This window comes from Peromyscus leucopus, chromosome 15, assembly GCF_004664715.2.
Source record: "Peromyscus leucopus breed LL Stock chromosome 15, UCI_PerLeu_2.1, whole genome shotgun sequence".
Classification (NCBI taxonomy): Eukaryota; Metazoa; Chordata; class Mammalia; order Rodentia; family Cricetidae; genus Peromyscus; species Peromyscus leucopus.
The window spans coordinates 67407511-67426147 of NC_051076.1; positions in this window are offsets into that span (position 1 = coordinate 67407511).

The following is an 18637-nucleotide window of genomic DNA, read 5'->3' on the forward strand; positions in this document are numbered from 1 at the left end:
ATCGTTCTACTTAAATTATATAGCTTGCAAGTGTCCTCATTAGAATTAACTGTCAACTTGACACAGCCTGAGAGTCACCTGAGAAGGGAGTCTCAGTTGTGAGATGGCCCCATCATGTTGGCCCGAGGGCATGTTTGTAGAAGAGTGTCTTGATTATTAGCCGATGTAGGAGGACCCAGCCTATTGTGGGTGGTACCGTTCCTCAAGAAGGTAGTCCTATAACATATAACGAGGTTAGCTAAACACGAGTCTGAGCAAACCGGCAAGCCTCGTGCCTCATGGTTTCTGTTTCAAGTTTCTGCTTGAGGTCCTGCCCTGACTCTCCTAACAATGAACTGTGACCTGGAAGTGTTAGTCAAATAAACCCCTTTCCTCAACGAAGTTGCTTGGTGTGGTGCTTCTTACAGCAACAGAAGAAAAAAACTCTCCTGGCATGCCTTTGCAGTAAAATCTTAACCTACATGAATGCACGTTAGTGGAAACCCTTTATGGAGTTGGCATTGAGAATCCCGGCAAACATTTGCAATCCTCTCTGGGACATGGCCAGCCTACACTTAAGCAGTACACTTGTCTTTTCGATTATGGCTTGGTGAAGTCAAAGATCTGCTTTATCATAACTTGTGCACACTCTCCATGTGATTCCATATCGGAGATAGATCGGAGCCTCAGGGGGTCTGCCGGGGCCTGGGTGTTTATCTCTCAAAGTCTGTGCCCAGAGATACGCACCAGGGACTTGAGTGCTTAAGGTGCTGACAGACAAAGACACTGTGGAGCAGGTCAAGCTCTGCTTTGTGGTCCACCCAGCTGTGCCACTTTCCCCCCAGATGTGAGCAGTGCTGGCGGCAGATTCCGTTTAGATTATCTTGCTTACCTAATGATTTTTGCTTCACTGCCTTGCTCGATTGTGTTCACCAGGACGGGCAGGCTATTAAAATGTCAAGGCACATTGAATTGTTGTTATCCAGGAGAGAGACCTTTCCAATCAGCCCAAGCTCTGGAGGTTGCATAAACTCCGAGAAGGGGATCAGAGAGACCACTCTGACTTTGTTCATAGATGGGGGTGAGCAGGGAGGTTGGGGGGGCAGGAGACACAGACGCTGTAGCTGGGATTTACAGCAGCTTGATTGTGCTAATTAAATATTAAAAGGTCAAAGTCTTTTCCAACAGGGATTGGTGGCTCCCCTGCTTCAGAATGTAAGGGGTACCTGCAATGAGAGTTAGAGAAAGGCAAGGGGAAGGTGGCCCCCAGGTTCTGGGTGGAGAGGGGACCAGGGCAATATTATCAGGCACCAGGGATTACAGCCCTGCTTAGCGTCCCTGCTTAGCACCTGCCCTTACTCTTGGTACTGCATCCTCTGCATTGCTGGTGACGGCTGGCAGGTCAGGGGTCAAGGATACTTAAGTGTTTTTTCAGGGTGTTTCCAGGGAGCACCTCTGGCCCAGCCCTACCTGTACCCGCTGGACCAATCTGGACACATTCTTCTTCAGTCGGGCCTTATGTTCCAAGGGATGTTCTTTTCCCTTTTGGGGGATCCAGGGAGAGCAGGGTCAAATTATATTCTTGTACATTCTCCAGTGATCAAAGCTGAAGGCTGCAACCGGAAACAGACTTTTCCTTCTTGTATTTCTGTCATTTCACAACTATTTGGCTGTCCATGGCCACTGCTTCAATTTTATTTCGCAGGGACACCTGACCCCCCCCCTCCCCCCACCGCCAAAGCCTCCAATACCTCAATACCCAGCTCATGTATGACCATATGGGGTGGGGCACTCCAGCATCTTTGCTCTGTCCTCCATGGGTACACAAGTCTCATCAGCCCACGCTCATCTCCTCCCTACCCCCATGGTGCATTCCCCGCCAAAGGCCTGCCTCATCCTGGAGAATGGCACCCATGTGGCTCTCTGAGCACCAGGCTTTGCTGTCTTTATCCCCTGCTGTCCATCTTCCAGCTTAAAGCAGGTCCCAGACACAAACGACAAAACTTACTGACTCGCACAATCAAAACCTCTGCACTATGTTAAATATGCACTGTATTTCAATAAAACCTATTAAAAAGTACGTAGAGATTTTTGGTTGTGAGCCTAGCCTTTAACAGTGCATAAGCTGGCTTTCTGGATCCCATTACCTATGGTTGGATACCTTGCTTGCCCCTGATAAAGCAGGGAGGGGCTTGGTCCTGCCTCAGTGGAATGTACTAGGCTTAGCTGTCCTCCCATGGGAAAACTTACCCTGTTGGAGGGGGGAGGGGAGGAGGGGTGGGAAGAGCAGGAGGAAGGAGGAGAGGGGGATCTGTGGTTGCTATGTAAAATGAATAAAAAAAATTTTAAAAGTATGTAGAAATTTAAGTAAATTCTCTAAAGTTATCTTCTGTAAACTACTGACTTTATTGTTCCCTAATACAGAAAAACAAACTAATGAAGAAACTAAAGAAAAAAGCCTTTTCCATGCTTGCCTTGGCCCAGCCAGAAGGCTGGACTCAGTACTGCCTGGAACTTCTGAGCCTGGGAATCTGCGTCTGGACAGTGGTTGAGTGTGACATGTGTGCTCTCGAGTGTTTCTGGTCCCAGAAACTTGTCTGGATCCATTTCCCACGTGTTAATCCGCAGACTTCTACCCCAACCTCTAGACAGTGGTTCTCAACCTTCCTATTGCTGTGAACCTTTAATATATGTCCTCACGTTGTGGTGACTTTCTTCCATAAAATTATTTCATTGCTACTTCATAACTGTACTTTTGCTACTGTTATGAATCACAATGTAAATATCTGTGTTTTCCAGTGGTCTTAGGTAACCCTGTGAAAAAGCCATTCAATGCCCCCAAAGGGTCATGACCCACAGGTTGAGAACCACTGCCAGGATCCTGGGCCCCTCTGGGAACGCTTTGGAGCAGCCATGCCTGTTCTGCCTCTGTCCTCTCCTCTAAGCACCTCTCCCCCTCTCTTCCTTCCTCTTTCCTCCTTTCCTCCCTTCCCTTCTCCCTCTCTCTCCCTTCTACTTCCTCCCCTCACCATTTCTCTTCCTCTCCATTTCTCTCTCCCTTGATCCTCTTCCTTTCTCCAGACCCAGTAGACTCTATCTATCTATTCCTGTAACTCAGTAACTATAGATGCTCAACGGATTTCAAATTTCCATGGGCAGATGATGGAAGGACTAAATCCTGCCCCAGCCTGGTGAGCCTCATGTGATTTCTTACATGCTATTTCTTGGGTTAAAGTAGGAGCTCATTGTGATGGAAGATGTTTTTCCTTTCTCAGATTCCTGTGTGGGATATATTCCCACGATCCCATGAGTCCTCACTGTCACCCTGTGTGGTGGCTTTGGCCCAGTGCCAGCCTTCCATTATAGCTCTTCAAGTACAAGGTCAAAAGCTAAGCCCTTCATTGTGTTGGAGCTCAGGCCAGACCTGACCTCGGGCCCCTGCAGTTCTGGTAGTTGACTGTCCAAATGGAACATCCTTCTGCGAGTCCATGTCTCCTGTGCATGCCACGTGCCTCCCAACCCAGAATCTTAGGAAAATGTCAAAACAGAATAGGACTGTGTGTGGTTTCCCCTTACTCTTCTAGACCCATCTTTGACCCTGCTGAAGAGACAGTCTGAAGGCTGAGGAGGTGGCAAAACCCACAAAGAACTTTCTATGCAAGGTTAGGGACCTGAATTTGGGCACCAGAACCTAAGGAAATAGCCAAATGTGGGAGTGCCCGTAACCCCAGCACTGAGGTCAGTGGCAGGAGGTCCCCTGGGCCTCACTGGCTTAGCCTACTTGGTAAGCTCCAGGCCAGTGATGGGCCCTGTTTAAAAAACGGGAGGGGAGTGGAGCCTGAGAACCATACCAGGGTTGTCCTGTTTCCTCCCAAGCTCCCACGTGCGAGCACACACAAAGGCAGATTGATTTAATGGGTATTAAGATATGGTTTCCTTTTTTAGCTTCCCCTTAACCCCCACCCTGCCCCTGTGAAGCAAGGCAGGCCCAGTTCTGTCTTAATTGGATTTCCTGGCAATCATCAGCAAAGTGGATCTGAGCGCGCTTGGCCCATCACCTGGCTTGCTTCAGTCCCGTGATTAGATTTGTCTAATTAACCTGACTAGGAGGATCCGAGCACCCAGGCTGTGAAGGACAGACAGTCTTCCCGGTGTTCTGGACATCATCGTGCTGGTAACAGCCTTGATGTTGAGTCCACAACAGCCACTTCACCTCCTCCGGAGCCGGTGCTGGGCATTTGTTGAGTTTGGGTGAGGCTGGAGCAGGATGCAGAGGGGGAATCCAAAGGATGGATTGGCTAGCAATGAAAGGCAGGCCCGCCTCTCCCGAGGTGCACCAGTGACAGTCTGGGCTACTTTGTAAATCAGCCCAGTCATTTGGGCTTCCTCTAACTGAGATCCAGAGTTTTTGTGCATGCGTGTACATGCGTGTGAATGTTCACTCATGTGGGCGTGCATATCTGTATGCAGGTGCATGCCTGTGCAAGTGGAGAGCACAAGACAACTCCAAGTGTCTTTCCTCAGGTGCCACCCACAATGGTTTATTGTTGTTGTTAGTATTTGTGACGGGTCTCTGACAAGCCTGGAGCTTGGCGAGTAGGCCAGGCTGGCCAGCTGCTAGCTCGAGGCTTCTTTCTGTCTCTGCCTCCCTGGTAAGAGGATTACAAGTGTACAGCATCATGCTTGGCTTTTTGTCCTTTTTAACATGAGTTGTGGGGGATCAAACTCAAGTCCCTAAGCTTGCAAGGCAAGCACTTTACCAACTGTCTCCCAGGCCCTGGTTTCTAATCTTCAAAATGAGAATAATAAAGATCACCCTCTAGGGCGGCTCCAAGCGCTCAGTGGGAGCAGATCCACAATGTGGTGTTCTCAGTACCTGGCCCTGAATTCAGATACCTGCCCTAGTTAGCTTTGACTGTCAAATTGACACAGCCTGGAGTCATCTAAGAAGGGATCACAGTCAAGATAGACTGGCTGTGAGCATGTCTGTGGGGGACTGTCTTGACTGTTGGTATCGCAAGGCCCAGATCACTGTGGACAGTGCCATTCTCTGAGCAGGAACTCCTGGGCTGTGTAAGTGCTAGGTAAGCATGTGCCTGTGAGCAGCCTTTTCCTGTGATTTCTGCTTGAAGTTCCTGCATGAATTCCTGTTCCGGACATCTGTCCAATGATAGATTGTGACATGTAAATGGAAACAAACCCTTTCTTTCCCAAGTTGCTTCTTTCTTTTCTTTTTTCTTTTTTTGTGAGACAGGGTTCCTCTGTGTAGTTTCGGTGCCCGTCCTGGATCTCAGTCTATAGCCCAGGCTGGCCTCGAACTCACAGAGATCCGCCTGGCTCTGCCTCTGGAGTGCTGGGATTAAAGGTGTGCACTACCACCACTGCCCAGCTATCCCTAGTTGCTTCAGATAAGAGTGTTTTATCACAGCAACCGGAGCGAGAGTAGAAGGGACTCCAGCCAGCATGCGTCTCTGATGTGGGCACACACTGGCTCACACCCACGTGCACACATATGCACACGCTCCAAAGCTTCCTCACGCCAGCTGGCCTCCTTCTCACCCTTTCACGGCTGCTTCCTTGTCTGGATGCTTTAGTTTCTTCTCTCCCCACCGACTGTCTTCCCTCTTACTCCCACACCTGCACTTTCCTCTGTTCATGTGGAGCTTTTCTCATCTGGGCGCTAAGGATGAGGACTCTGTCCCCAAAGAGCAGGTGTCCCTGACTCTCTTCAGGAGCACTTGTCCTGGAAGCTGTGCGCGTTCGTTTCTTTCCCCATCGCTGTGACCACATACAGGACAGGCAGCATCTTACGGGAAGAACGGTTTATTTGCATGCACAGTTGGAGGGTTCAGACTGTTGTGCTGTGGAAGGCTGCCTCACACTTTCTCCTGTACCTTCTGCACCATGATGGACTGTGCCCTCTAAAACTGTGAGCCCAAGTAAACACCCCCCTCCCTGAAGCTGTTTCTTGTCAGGCATCTGGTCCTAGTGATGAGAAAAAGTAAATAATACAGGCTCCTATGCCCCTTTATTTAAGAGAGGAACCTCCTTTCTTCAACCAGGGGTCTGACTTGTGCATTGTACCCTCAGATGGGCATCGGCTCTCGTTCATCCCCTTGGTTTGGGCCCCGGGTTGGACACTCTGTGAGCAACATCAGTGGCAGCGTAGAAGGAGCTAAGACTGCACACACGGGCTTTAGTTCAAGCCACAGCATCCTTTGCAGGACACGGCACTTCTGAAGAACTGCCGGCACACTGTCCTGCAGCTCCTTTCATTGAAATCCCATCGATGAGGTCGGGAAGCCACCACCCAAGGCAACTGTGAGCCGCGCCATTGTGTGATGGAGGTCGCCACCACATCACAGCAGGGTGGAAGAGCACTTTCCCCTCCACATACCCTGAAGCTCTCCAGTCGGTCAGGGATCTTTCTGTTAACATTTCCCTAGGAATTACTGTCAGTCTAGAAAATGCTTGTTGTATGAACATGAGGACCTGACTCCTAACACCCACGTGAAATGGTTGTGCCCGCATGTCAGGACAGCTCTGGGGGACAGAGGAGGGAGCACCCTGAGACTCATTAGCCAAGTAGCCTAGCTCCATGGCTAAGTTCAGATTAAAGTCAAAACCCCATCTCAAATACAAGGTGGATGGTTACCAAGGAATGATATCAAAAGTTGTCCTCTGACCTTCACACTCAAGTGCATTTGCACATATATGTATGCTCATATGGATACACATACTCACAGAATAAATTATAATTACATAAATGGCAGTCATCTGTGTAGCTCATTTCCCTCAATGTCCACGACATGGTAGGAGCTGTGTCCCCAGACAGTCTGCCTGAAGTCAGCAGTCCCCTATATCACAGGCTCAGGAGAGAAGTGGGAGAGATGGAGGACTCTTCCCACATGCTGTGGTCTCCTGGAACAAAGCCTGAACTCTGAATCCCCAGGAGAAGATTCTGCTGAGAATCTCCCAGGCCCCTCGGAAGCTAGGTTAAAGAGGGGCATGTCCGAGCTTGGTGATTAAGACTGGTTAGAAGCCGGGCGGCGGCGGCGCGGCGGCGCGGCGGGGGGGGCGGCGGGGCGGCGGCGGTGGCACAAGCCTTTAATCCTAGCACTTGGGAGGCAGAGCCAGGCCTCCCAAATTCTGTGAGTTTGAGGCCAGCCTGGTCTACAGAGCGAGATCTAGGACAGGCACCAAAACTAGACAGAGAAACCCTGTCTCGAAAAACCAAAAACAACAACTAAAACAAGACTGGTTGGAAGGATCTAGAAACACTTGGGAGACAAACACGTTGGGTCTGTCTGTGATGGAGTTCATAGACTAGGTAAATTGAGGTGGGTAAACTCACCCTGTGTGGACAGGACCACCCCATGGGTGGGTGTCTGGACTGTATCAAAAGGAGAAAGTCAGCTGAGCGCCAGCGTTCATCGCTCTCTGCTTCCTGACCGTGAATACAAGGTGAACCGGCCCCTCACACATTTGCCTCCACATCTTCTCCACCATGCTGTCCTGTACCCCGTGAGCCAATGTAAGTCCTTTCTCCCTGCATTGCTTTGGTGGGCATGTTGTCATGGCAACACGGAAAGTAACACAAGTAAGGGAGACAGTATTTGAGGGAGCAGCAGGGTTCCAGCTTTGCTTGGACAGAGCCTGTGCCATATCTGAACACCATTCCCATACTCCCTGGCCGTCGGAAGAGGGAGAATGGGACCTGGCTTCCCAGGAGGCCACATACATTTGGAGATGCTCCTACTAGCGAAGCTGGTGGGAATGTGAAACATTTCTCACCTTCGTAGTAGCAGGGAGACAGGAGTGGCCATGTTTTTTCATCACTTCAAGTTTCTAATAATAAAGAAGAACCTCTCTGTCTCCTGCCACATCAGTGAATTTCAGTGCTCAGTTATTCATTTTTTAGTGATTTCCTGAATACTCAGTCTCTGACCTCTACCAAGGCTGATGTTTGCAACAGCCTCGGGCTCAGAGTTTTGTTTGCAGACAAGTGACTTCTTAGGTAATACTAAAGGTTAATGAACATTTTACATTAGGAGTGACGGCCGTTATGAGGACTGGGGTAGACATTAGCACAACCCCACAGGCCTATGAAGAAAATGCAAGGCAAGACCCAAGCTAAAAAAAAAAAAAAAAGTTCTGGCCTGCTACCTGTGAAGCAATTCTGAATCCCTGTCTCTATCTCTGCCTCTGTGCATGGTGGTAATGGCATGACTCACTAGGAGAGATTGAAGGATGAATGAAATTGCACAGCTGGGCAGGGGAGATTCAGTGGGTAAGAGTCCTCATGCACAAGCATGAAGAACTGAGTTCAAATCCCCAGTCACCACATGGGAAAAAAAGCTGAGCATGGCTGTGCATATCGATAACATAAGTACTGTGTGGATGCAGGTGTGGTGGGTGGAGATAGGAACACCACTAGGGCTTGCTGGCTTCCAGCCTAGCTCAGACTTCAACGAGGGACCCTGTATTGTGGGGTGGAGAGTGACAGAGTAGGACACCAACATCCATCCTCTCCTTTGACTGCTGTACTTGCAAAGATGTAAACACACACACACACACACACACACACACACACACACACACACACACACACGAAGGGACATAGATAATGGGCCTGAGACTCCAGCTGACCCATGCAGACGCTCCTACATCTTCAATGCTTTTCTTCTCAGGTGTTCTGACTACTCATGTCCTCACTGACTCTCTTGAACTACATTCACACATTTGATCCAGCTCTAGGAAGCTGCCTCTGGATTTATGGTTAATTATTAAATTGTCAGGACTGAGAAGCTAGCTCAGATTAATAACTATGCAAGCATGGGGACCAGTGTTGGATGCCAAGAATCTCCATAAAATGTTGAGTACATGAGGCTAGGTAAGCTATAGGTCTTAAGAGAACACGTACAACTGTTATTCTGCTCATGGACATAGCATTAATCTGGCTTTTAAAGACTTATTGTTTACATTTAAAGATCAGTGCATTTTTTTTAACCTTCATCAGAGAAGCTTCTTTTTGCAGTAGATGGTGATTATCACAGAGACCCACATCAGGTCAACATGCAGATGATAAAGGATTACAGAATGCCCAGCCCTAAATGGGATATCTATATTACAGCCTCTACTCCTAAGCCTCGGGGATCATTATGGAAGAGGGGACCCAAAGCCAGAGGCAGTGGGTGACTAGAGAAAAACAGTGTTTTCTGGACACAACAGGGTGATTCACATCCGAACCAACAGCAGTTGTGACAGCATGCATAAGGCCTGTGCAAGATCAAGCCAGACGAAACTCCAGCACAGAACAGGGAGCGGTCAGGAAGTCCCGCCCCTAGCTGAGAAGCTAATGGCAACAGGTAACTGCTGGGTAGAGAGTTGGTTTTCTTCTTGCATGTAGCCTCAGAGAGCCTATCCATGCTCCAGTAGATAGACTTGCAACCAGGCACGTACTGGTAACACTTAGTGGACTCAGAGAGTTAAAAACAATAACAACAACAACACACACAAAACTGGGAGGGGACAGTGGTGGTAGGGATATGAGGGAAACAGGAAGGGACTTGATCAAAACACATTCTATGCAGGTATGAAATTCTCAATTAGTAAAACAACAATAACAGCAACAACAAAAAAGTTGGGTGTGGTAGCTCCCACTTGAAATACCAGGGCTGGAGGGGCGGATGTGCTAGCCAGCCAGCCTAGCCTATTCAGTAAATCCAAGGCAAGTGAAAGCTGCTGTCTCAAGGAAACAAGGTAGATAGCCTGAGAAACAACACCAGAGGTTGACCTCTGTGTGCAGCTCCTGACAGATGCACATGCCTGTGCTCACATGCCAGCACATTCACACAAAGCCCCCATATAAACACACACACACACCTAGCCAGGTTGTCTTATTGTCATAGTCGACCACATTCAGTGATGTTATTTTCTCATCTGTCCAACAACAAGGGCGTCCTAGGTGTTGCAACTGCTGATGAGACGGAGCTTTGAAGGGGCTGAAGCTCATGGAGAAGGGAAGCTGGTCTACTTCCTTCGTATTCTGTGTCATACGGCCAGGCCACTGGTTGTCTTTTAAGTTCGCATGACCATTACAAACACTTGACAAGAGGCAGTTCTGCTTAATGGTTACTGATCTCAGCCCCACATATATCTCAATGAGAAGTCATGCAGTCTCCGAGCCTTACTGTCTGTCGGTGGCAGAGGCTAGTAAAGAGGAGTTAGTGGAGGTCTCATCCCAGGGCTGGTTCGACAAGTGTGTGAGAACTTGAATATGAAGAACCAGAGTTGTGATAGGTAAGGAACAAATACATGCTCAGTACACTATAGCTATCATTTTTAGCTGTAGTTTTTATTCTCAGTGATGTGTTAAAGGCTGGTCTACTTATCCATATATCCATCCCTCTGTCTATCTATCCATCCAGTCACTCATCATTTATCTAGCTGTCGCCTACTATCCATCTACCCGCCTACCAATCTAGTCGAATATTACAGGTAGTTCCCACTACAGTCTCCCAAACACAGACCGACAGGTATATACTGAGCATAAATGGTGGTGGAACCTCTTCAAGGAGCATTATCTCCAGGAGAAGTTGTGGAGTAAGTGTATTTAATTTGCTCACTTGACCCCCAAAAGAAGTTGTTTAATGCCAGTTAAGAGCTGGCATTTTTGTCTGCACTTTGCAAAGCAAATGATGTAGTCACACATGTAAATATTGGCAGAGATCTCATTAGCCTGTAAGCCTTAAAAAGTGAGATTATACACGTAGCAATGACTTGACCTCTTAGAAAAACAGTCGCTGCTGCTCTTTTGAAAATTCTATCTTCCTTCCTTGTGTGAAAGAATACTTCCATGGGGTTTCTTCTGTTTGTCCCACACATGTCTGCTGGGCTATGTAGAACATAAAGACACAGTGAGTCCCTGATCTCAAAGAGCCCCACGGTCCTGAGACCAGTGGACACACCCTAGGTGAGACAGAGGTGCAGAGAGGGTGCCCCAGAGGCCAGGGCTTTCATTTCTCAGCCCCGAGAGACAGCCGGGGAAGGGAAAGGGAGTGGAGGAAAGCTCTGTGGAGCGGCCGAGGTCCTCACACAGCAGTTCTACGGAGGAGGAAGAACGTACCAGGACGCCTCGAGGAACAGAAAGCAGCAGTAATCCTCCTCACCTATGCGGTTTATTTTCCCCTGAGGATTTAGTTACCTGATACAAAAATATTATGTGGCAATTTCCTAATAAGTTTAAGGTGTTATAAGGGGGACAAAAATAGCCTATGACTATGTCTACTTATCTATTTCACTTTACTTTATCATATATAAAATACCACACACATACACACACACACACACACACACACACACACACACACTGGGGCAAGTCATGTCTAGCATGGTAAGATATTGTGAGAGAGAGAGAGAGAGAGAGAGAGAGAGAGAGAGAGAGAGAGAGAGAGAATTCACACAACTTTTATCACATTATATGATTATAATTTATTTTATAATTGTTCTTTTTATTCTATTGTAGTAAAAGATTTTGAGAGAGTTGGTGAGATGGGTCAGTGGTTAAAGCATTTATTGTTTTTGTGAGGAACAGAGTTCAAATGCCCAGAAATCCACATAAATACCAGGTGGATGTCACAGCTTGCTCAGGAGATGGAGACAGGAGACACCTATGCACTACAGGTGGATGGAAGGTGGGCATGCGGACCGGAAGTCCTGCTAAGGGAACGGCTTCCTGAAGTGTGGTCCAGGGTTCAGTGTGACCCCCCCCCATATCCCAGGAGCTTGTTAGGAATGCAGACTTGTGGGCTAGAGAGGCAGCTCGGCATGTTAAGTGTCTGGTGTGAAAATATGAGGAGAATTGGTTATCTAATCCCCAAAGGTCAGCCCTAAACACATGTGCATATGAGCAAATGAACTCAGTAGAGGGTGTGTGTGTGTGTGTGTGTGTGTGTGTGTGTGTGTGTGTAATAATTAAAGACTAATTCATGAATTCTAGGGGAGTAGAGGAACAGGGAAGGGACAGAAAGGGAAAAATGAGCCAGGCGATGGTGGCACATGTCTTTAATCCCAGCACTCAGGAGGCAGAGCCAGGCGAATCTCTGTGAGTTTGAGGCCGGTCTAGTCTACAGGGCGAGTTCCAGGAAAGGCTCCAAAGCTAAAAGAAAGAAAGAAAGAAAGGAAGGAAGGAAGAAAGGAAGGAAGGAAGGAAGGAAGGAAGAAAAGTGAAGGATAGAAATGATGTGAATAGAGTACTCATGCAGAAAGTTCTGAAATTCTTTAAAAACAATAAGCAAGGAGGAGGAGAAGAACAAGAAGAAAAAAAGAAGAAACTTTTACTTACCTCTGCTCTTACCTGGGCTGACCTGTCCCTGTAGGTACATGGATTAGCCAGCAGAGGGCACCTCTGTGCGAATGGAAAAACAAGACTTGGTCGCTCCTGAAAGACTACATTTTAGATTTCCCAAGAGCCTTCAGGGGGCACATATTTGCACGGGGCTGTAGAGGCTGGTCTGTGTTTTTGAGGTTTTTCCTAGCAGACCCTTACTTTTTCTGCGCCTTCACAAATTTCTCATCCTTTGATCCTTATAAATTACAACTCACCCTCTAGACTCAGCCGCATATCCTGCCCTCAGTGATACTGTTTTCCTGTCCAAGTCCTCCCAGACAGTCTGTTCTCTCAACTTCTGTATCACCACAGGGCTGGCTGCTCATCCCATGATCTATTTCACACCAGCACCAACCAGCAGCCCAGGCTCAGGAAGGCAGTGGTTGAGAGACAGTGGGTGAATTGGACAGTCGGGCTCAATGGATCTTCCCCAGCCTGCCCTTCTTCACGTACACTAGTATCCAGAGAGAGGTGACTACCATTGACACCATTGTGTAAACAGGAAATGTACGATCATGCAGGTTTACTGGCTTACCAAAGGGCTTGGCTGGTGTCTCTGCTGACCTTCTCTGCAACAGATTGTTCTTCATAAGCACCCCAAGACTGGTTGAAACCTCTCCCAGGAGAGAAGCAAGAATTCCTGCACAGTTACTAACCGCTTAAGGCTATCCTCTCGTCCAAGCTGCAACCCTGCAATTTCCTAGGCATCTCACCAGAAACCCCCTTAACACTGAAAGGGCACGTCCCAACACCTTTGCACAACTCCAATGGCTCCTGGATTTATTTATTTATCTTTTTAAAATCTGGTTTTAACCATGTCCAAGGTACTTCGGGAGCCATCCTATAATCTCAGTCATCAAGAAGGGGAATCAAGAAAAAGGAGGAAGGGTCCCTTAGATGCCTGTTGAACAATGATGTTCCAGAAGGTTCAGAAAGCCTACATGCAGTCACCAATGGGATAATGGAGTGTGGCCCTCTTTTAAGAAGCCCCAGCCACACCTGGGTATGTTTTATCTTTTTCCTTGAATGTCTCTCTCTTAACTCCTGTACCTAAAATCTGTGTGAAAATGCCTTGATAAATCTCAACTGTCTATGAGAAGTCCACACCCATGCTTTTTGGTGGGGGCCTTACTCCTTGCCTGAGAGCCTTTCTTTCCATTTTTAGTAAACCTCAACATTGCCACAGACTGGCCTCATCCTGAAATTCTTTTATGCATTGAACCTGGATCTAGTTTTATCCAGGTGGAAGTCCTTGAAAGATGAAGGAAATGGTCAGGCTGCTGAGGGTAAGAGCATGGAATCAGGCTCTCATCTCTGTCACCAAGGATGTCCTTCATGCTCTCTTCAGCTACACTCTATCCTCTACCTGACTTTCCACGTCGCACCTTCTTAAGCACTAAATTCAGCCAAGGGCCAGTCCAAACACTATTGAACTGGTGGGCGCCCTTGTAACTTCTATGTCTAGAGATGGTCAAAACATCTTTTCAGAACGGGAACTGCATTTCGATTAAGTCAGCATTAATTGCGTGGATGCAGTACATCCTCTCTACCTAGAAACTCTGAGCTCTGGGCTTTGTCATTGTGCTTTACAGACTGCCTAGGCCACTGCTGCAGACATAATAAGGGGCAAAGTATGACTTCGTGTTTTGAAGATTGTCTGTGTGAGAATGGCTACACTAGCTTGTGGTCACAAGCATTTATTTCCACAATGGGATGAACACCACTTGCCCACCTTTATCCAGAGAGGATCAAGGCAGTTTATCACATTTAGGAGTACGTCAGTGAGTAGCTCATTTTACCTTGTATTAGTTACCTGTCTTGGTGCTGGGGCAAACTACCCAACAAGCAGGAGAAGGAGGGTTTATTTATTTATTTATTTGGCTTCCAGTGTGTATAGTGCATCATGGCTGGGCAGTCTGGGTCACAGGAATGAAGCAGCTGACCACACTGCATTCATCATGGTCAGGAAGCAGAGAGCTGGTGCTCAGCTCTCTGTCCTTTTTATCCAGTCCAGGGCTGCCCGCTGTGGGATGCTGTCACCCACATTCAGGGTGGGTCTTCCCTCCTCGGTTACCCCAACCTACAAAGTTCCCCCACAGACAGGCCCAAGGGCTTGTCTCTTCCATTATATTAAGAGTCAGCGTTGACCACCACCACACACACATACACACATACACACACACACACACACACACACAATACACACAACACACACACACACACACACACACACGAGAGAGAGAGAGAGACTACACTATACTACACTTTCCCAAAGCAGTATCTCTATCATCAACGTGAAACATACTAATATTTTTCTATTGTTTCATACCATTTCCACAAGGCTGGTTGTGACCCAACAAATAGATTTCACAACCCATAAGTGAGGCATGACTCTCAGGTTGAAAGGCTCTCATTGAAACCACCCAGAGGCAGGATTCTGGGAAAGCCCTGGAATGTGAGGTAACCTGAGCTTCTGCCCTGGAACAGGTCTGGGAAGCCAATGGGTGAAGCCGATGGGTGGAGGCTGGATTCTGAGGAACTGGCTGGGTCTGGAGTCAGGCTTTTGCCTTCCATGATTGTGAAGAGCAAGATGGGGAAACACTATGACATAGTGCTATCTTCCATTCTGAGCACTGGTCTGGGACCCAGAATTTTCCTGCTGCTCTCTTGGAACCCTCATATGACAACTAACAGTTCCTGTCCCCCATCCCCGCTACACACCTGAGTCATCCTGTTCATCATCCCGGTCTTGTCACCAACGACCTTGAGTGGAGGGCTGTGTTTTTCCCCTTTGTCCTTAGTATGTCAAGGTGCTTCACCTCAGGGAAAGCTGGCTGAATGAGTGGATGAGTGAAGAGGAACGGTAGCATCAGAGTTCCGCTAAGGGAGGAAAGGAATATCAGGGATCTAACTCCCGTGCCTCCTGAAGACAAGCAGGTAACATCTTCCAAACCAGACTATATTGGGGGTGCTAGATGACCTACCCATGAAGCCTCCTGGAAGGCTGGTGAGTGTCTGTGAATTACTTCCTATTAAGTCACCATTGACTGAATGGCTTGAAACAACAGAAACTGTAGTCTTAGGAGCTCTGGAGACCGGAAGTCTGAATGGAGTCTTATGAGGTCAGGGTGTCAGCAGGATTGCTTTCTTCTTTAAACTTTTTCTTTAAAAATATTTTTAGTAAATGAAATCATGACATTTGGGTGGAGCAAGAAAAAGTCATCCTGAGTGAGGTAACCCAACCCTGGAAGACAGATATGGTATGTACTCATTTGTATGTGGATGTTAGCATTTAAGTTTTCTATAAGCAAGCTACAATCCATATGACTACAGAGATTAAGCATAGAGTAAGGGGATAGTGAAGAGGATGGCTCTCCCCAGGAAGGGGAAATAGAATAGATAGTTATGAATGGATGGGGGAGGTCTATGGTAGGAATGGGAGGCTCAAATGGGGAGGGGGTGAGGGAGGGAATATGCAGAGACACAGTGAAAACCAAAAATCATTTAAGGGTCATATGGCAAACTAATTCAATAGAAGCTTTCTAAAATATCTACGTGTATGAAGGCAATTGAAGTGAAATTATCACCTGAGGGCAATGGAGCCCCAACTGGACACCTCTAGTCACCAAATGATGCTTCAGTACCAGGAATGGATTGCAAGAGTTGTTGACTAACGTGGCCCTGTGGGAACCTCCAAACAACCTAGGCCATTGGTTGGTCTGTACAAACCAACAGTAACCAACCAATAAATGATTGGATTTAAGGCCTGCTCCATGAGATGGAACCCATTTTTGACCCTGTTTGGGTGACCAAGAACTGTAGACCAGATAGTCCTTGCACCAAGAAAAAAATTAAATACTGTTTTGTTCTGTTAAAGGAACATAACAATAAAATGACTACAAATGGTACTTTGCTACAGATCAGTGTCTTGCTCAACCATCACCAGAGAAGTTTCCTCCTATGGAAGATGAGAACAAATAGAGAGATCTACAGCTGGACAATATGTAGAGAGAGACCTTGCAACGATGGGATGTCTCCACCAAATCCCTCCAGTCAGGGCTCAGGGAACCCTGTGGAAGAGGTTGTGGAAATATGGTAAGAATCAGAGTGGATGAAAGATACTAGGGAAACATGGCCTTCTAATCACAGCAGGACCACAATGGACCAACACACATGAACTCACAGAGACTATGGCAACATACATAGGTCCTGCACAGGTCTGCACCAGATGGGATCCCAGTGCTAAGAAAAGTTGACATAAATCCTCATCCCTAACCCAGAAGCTATGTCCAACTGATAACCATTTGCAAGTGAAAAATCATTTCTCAAATCCAGTTTCACTGGGGACACAAATCACTCTTAAGGCCAGGCCCCATGCCCAGCAGAAGATGGACAGCGTAAAAAGAGCTCAATGGCATCTTTGGAGATTCTTCATCTCTTGACGTTCTGACAGCAGTTTTTTTTAAACATACAGTTCCTTTGTGTGTATGTATTATGGTTTCCAGGTTTGTGTTTCCGGGGATTCCTGTGTGTAAAAACATGTGTGTTTCTGTGTCTATATGTGTATCTCATGCTTCTTCTTGGGATATTTTTCTTCTGTTTATTTGTTTTATTCTATTGTGATTTGTTTATTTTTGTTTTATCATATTTTATTATTATTCTTTAGATACCTGTTTGCTTTCTAATGAGACAGAAAAGACATGATTCCCAATGGGGAGAGGAGGGGCATAATCAGAATACATTATGTGAAAAAAAACTATTTCCAATAAAAGAAAGAAAAAATTAAGAAACCAAAGGACTGTGAGGGAAAAGTGGCAAAATATGGAATTTCAGAATTAAGCATGGGGTACGTAAATATTTGTTATTCTTTTTTTTGGTTATTTCTGTTTGGAAGACAGTTTAAATAAAGCTTCAGAAATTAGAGAAGTATTAATTCTTTGAGAATTTCATACAATGTATTGTGATCACATTCACCCTAGCTCTTCCATGAACTCATCTTAGATCCCTTCTGCATCCCCGACCTCACATCCTCTTTAAAACTTTAACAGCTCACTGACTCCAGCTTACACTGTCTGTATACTTCTGGACGTGGGCCAGCCACTGGAGTGTGAATGACCTAGTAGGAGGCATACCTTCAAGGAAAAGTGTCTCTTCTCCGCCCCCGCCCCCGGATGCCATTGATGGTCCATAGGGACTCAGTTAGGGCTGGCCCAAGAGCCCCTCTCCCCTCCCTGCTAGAAAATTGGCTTGTCCTGTGCAGGCAACCTCAGCTGCTGTGAGTTCATGAATTCACAGTCCCACCGTGTCTGCAAGATACTGTTTCATTCCAATCTTCCCTGACCTCTGGTTCTTACAGTCTTTCCTTCTCATCTTCCATGACGGTCCCTGAGCCTCACGGATGGGTGTGATACCGATGTCCAATTGGTGACTGGGCACCTCATGGTCACTGGCTCTCTGCACTTTGACCACTGGTGAGTTTCTGCCTTATCCACCAACCACGGTAGGAAGAAACTTCTCTGATGAGGTCTGAGAGCTACATTGTTCCCGATTCAGATCTGGTTCACTGCCTGGCTCCAAAGCAAGAGCTGGAGCTGCTGGGAGATGTGAAAATTCAAAAACTTCTTTTATGTGTGTGTGTGTGTGTGTGTGTGTGTGTGTGTGTGTGTGTGTGTATGAGAGGAGAGAGAGCACATGCGTGCATGCTCGAATACATGATGTATGTGTGTGTGTACACATGCCACGCCATATGTGGAAGTCAGCAAACAGTCTTGTGGGGTCAGTTCTCTCATTCTTTTCTAGGTTCCAGGGATTAAACTCAGGCTGCCAGGCTTGTATGGCAGAGAATCTTTCTGGCTGAGCCATCTCACTGACTCCATTAAAAAAAGTTTCATTAGCACATAATAATTTTGCATAGCTGTGGATTTCATTATGACATTTTCATACACGTACATAATGTATTTTGATCATTTTCACCCCTGACCTTCTCTCCTACTTCTCCCCCTCCTGATGGTCTCCTTTTCCCCACCTAGCTCCTCTAGCACTTCCTTATGTTTTTGGGTGTGAAATGGGGGTGAACCAGTGAGTTAATTACAGTTACTTACTTCAATTAAGGTTATGACAGCCGAATAGACAACTTACCAGTGGCTACACCACCAAAGAAAACCTCTCTCCCTCCCTGCTAACAACTTGCCTGTAGATCTGTAGCTGGAGGTGATCCCCTCCCCCACACCATGATAGAATGTTGACGGCCCAGTCTTGGGCAGTTCT